Below are 3,614 nucleotides of genomic sequence, written 5' to 3'. Positions count from 1 at the left end.
TCAGCGGGAAAATTTCCCGGCTAAATTTAGCGGGAAATTTAGCGAATTTTTTACGCTAAGTGGGATGGGAATAGGAGAGGAGGGTACGGAGGAGGAGCAGCTGGCTTACCCTCCCCTTCGTACCCTTCCTCCCTCTTCTCAAGAGCTGCGCTCCAATTTGGCATTACAGAGAATTGCAAACGTCTAATTTTTTTAACGTGACTTTATTAAGGGGTATCGGTGGCCGAGTGGGCTAGCGCCCACCAGATCGGAGTACGTGGAGAGAAAGCTCGCGCTGGAGAACCCAGTGATCCTGAGCTCAATCCCCAGCCCTGCCCGAAGAACACACTTCCAATGAAGTGAGTTCGGGGAGCACACTACGCTCGCTCCTGTAGACCGAGTGTGTAATCTCGATAGCAGAGTTCAAGGAGTAAAAATAATAGAAGGAATTAACGCTGCGTAAAATTAGTATTATTTTGATAGGAGTAATATTAGATGCGCACTTGTTTTCTGTTGGCAGGAAAGTAGTGCATTGTAGAAAAACAAGCGGCTAATCTAGTTCCCAGCCTTGGCCCCTGCGCGACGGCCAGCGACGGCCAGCGACGGCCAGCGACGGCCAGCGACGACCAAGAGGCACCTGCGAAACTCCACCAAAAATCTGAAGGTGGCAGGAGAGACGCGAAAGGCTTGATTGAAATGGAACTCGCCCAAATGGGGCAAGGTGTCTTCGAACCACCGTTCGTTCCCCTGGAAAGTCCACCGTTCTCGACTGATCACGGGTAGGTTGTCGGTCATGAGAGCGGCTACGGTGAAGGCATTGGCCTGCAGCTGCTGATCGATGTCACTTGACATACATTCTTGCCTGTGCGTCGGCATCCAGGTCCAGCTGCCTCTCATCTGAAAGGCGTTGGGCTCTCCCGGAAAAAAGTGAACCAACCACGCGCTTCCACTGTCCAACATCGCAGATATCGCCCTCTATCTTGTCCTCCACACACTCCACGATGTTTCGTTGTGGCGAGTGGCCGCGGTGCGAGTGGCCAAGTGGGCTCGCGCACACCAGCTCGGAGCACGCGGAGCGAAAGCTCGCGCTGCAGAACCCAGGAATCCTGGGTTCAATCCCTACTTCTGCTCGTTTCGATCTATACTCCGTTTCACCTTATGTTGTACCGCAGACAAGGCTAGAAGCGCGAGCTCATAGCGTTGGGAGCTACTCTTAACGCACGAGAGCTTGTGCCGCGGAGATGTGCCCTGAGCAAGGAGCTCGCGCTTGTAGCCTTTCCTGCGGTACATTATAAGGTGAAACAGAGTATAGATGAGCATTGTACCGGCGTGCGGACGTGTATCACTGGCTTGTATAATGGCTGATCGTAATGATCAAGTTGGATTTAAAATTGGATTAAAGCTCGTGACTTAGCGCAAGAATGTGCGGTAACGTGTTTCTAATAAGACGACGAAGTTATTTATGAGAAAATGCGCATGCACTGTAATATTTTGCGTGCCCATTACTTACCCATTGTCATTGCCATCATTTTGGAGTGACACTAAGTTTTCCCGTGTAGCACCAACACACTTGAAGTGCGTTTCGGCGGGCTGAAGTGCACTCGCTTGTAGTGACACTAAACTAGCCCGTCTGACAGGGGTATTAGATACTGTTGACCAAGTTCTAGCCCGAACAGAAGTTTGGATGCCGCACCAATCGAGCAAACAGGCGCGGTAATAATAGCGCCGGGAACTAAAGCCCCTTGATAAAGGCGTTTTTTACAAGTACCGCCAACCATTGTTGTGAAACCGCGCGAGACACGTGCCACGAGCGGGTGCTCTGCCGCCATTCGCTTCCTAGGGCCGCTCATTCAGTGCTGCGCCGCCATTCGCTTCCAAGGGCCGCTCGAGACGCGGGTCTCGTGCACTCACGCATTTGACGCTACTTGCAAGACAAACGCAAACACATCGAGGGGCTTTACCGGGAACGATGCCTGAGACCCCACCGAGGCGGCGGCAGAAAGGTGAACTAAAGTGCGCCATCGAAGCGTGACGACAACGGGCTCCTCGTCTGGCGATTGGTTCAAACGATAGATGCGCTCTTGATATCAATTTCGGTGGTGAGATGTGATGAAAAAAGTTTATTTGAACGTTGGATAATCTTTTGAAGTTGTAGTTGGGAATTAATAGACGCTTTGCAGCTGCTGTGCATGGGCGCCGCCATAACTGACCTTCAGTTTTTGTTTCCCCTTCTCACGTTTACTTCCCTTCATTATTACCATAGCAGGCTAGGTCATTGCCATCCTAGGTTTTATTCTGTCTTTCTCCCCAGCATTGGCCTTTGTGGAGGCTCGTCCACACCAATTTCAGTGGCTCGGTATCTTGGTAAAACAACAGAAGGTCAGCAATGGCGGTTGTATTCTGGCGCGTGTGCAAAGCGTCTATAGGTTTCATACCGTGTATAAAAGTATAATCTGAAGCGATCCCTCCGTTTGTCACTGGTTGAACGCATCCCGCACTGCTACCTCGGGCGCGTAACAAGCAGCGAGCCACCATAGACCCGTTGCTCTCGGGCAGGGGGCGCAAGCGCCTCCGCAAGACGCGACCATGTTATGCTGGCAGCACCATCCAGGCGGCGCTGAAACGTTCGATTTTGCACGTGCAACGTTCGATTGCAAGGACCTGTCAGCATCTGTAAACGCGCGATAACAAAACGTATAAAAAAACTAAAATAAAAAAAAACTTATGCTGCTCGCGGCCTCAGCGTCCCATTAAGCATTATTTTCATCTTTATTATTTTATTGCTCTTTTTCATAGCTTCCGTGAGCCCGTATGTTCCACTTTACTTCATAGCGAAGCCGAAACTATACTTGCTAGAGCAGGTTCCCGTGAACAATGCTCGCAGTGCACGAGCGCGCGTGCTTGGCAGGGACACTGAAAGCTCGGAGCTCGCTTTTGTAGCCTCTGCTACGCTGGCACTTAAAATGGAACGGAGTAGAAAAATCTGTAGTGGGGAAGCGTATTGACGCATGTTCGAAACGCGAGCCAAATATTCTATTTTGCTCGCCTGGAGCGCTGCTCAAAACTTGAGAGCTACGGGCCTATGGACAAAAAAAGAAAAAGGTACGAGCGCCGGGGGCGGCGGACTTTTGGTTTTGGCTTCGTGCGTCGTCTCGTGTTCGCTTTGCGAACTGGTATTTCACCAATCATGCCGCGTTTGTGTGCAGTAGTAGGTTGCGCGAAAGGTCGGCTAAAGACGTGCGGTCGATCGGGCGACGTTAGTTTGCATAAACTGCCGACCGATGCAGCAATGCGCAGAATTTGGTTGCGCGCCGTCGTCTTGCGTAGCGCTGTGGACAGCGGTGTCAGGACTTGTTCGTTGCATTTCCGACCAGAAGACTTTCAGCAGCACCTTCAGGTCAGCCGGAGTCTGGGTAAAAGTGGGGCGGGAAGTCGCTCTGAGGCGGCGACCGAGGAGTTGGTGGCAGGTCCGGGGCGCCCTCTTAAAGCGCCAATCCAGAGTTCTGCGTCCTTAGCAGCATCTCCCGTTCAGTCGGCGTGAGGTCGCTGAACGGGAGCTCAAACTCGTTTGCGAGCGCGGCGTTGTCGTCCATTTCTTCCAGGTTTTCTTCACAGACCGCCGTGCACTACAGCGA

The sequence above is a fragment of the Ixodes scapularis genome, unplaced genomic scaffold, assembly GCF_016920785.2.
Source record: "Ixodes scapularis isolate PalLabHiFi unplaced genomic scaffold, ASM1692078v2 PGA_scaffold0__279_contigs__length_252992795, whole genome shotgun sequence".
Classification (NCBI taxonomy): Eukaryota; Metazoa; Arthropoda; class Arachnida; order Ixodida; family Ixodidae; genus Ixodes; species Ixodes scapularis.
Note: the sequence above shows the minus strand (reverse complement) of the source record.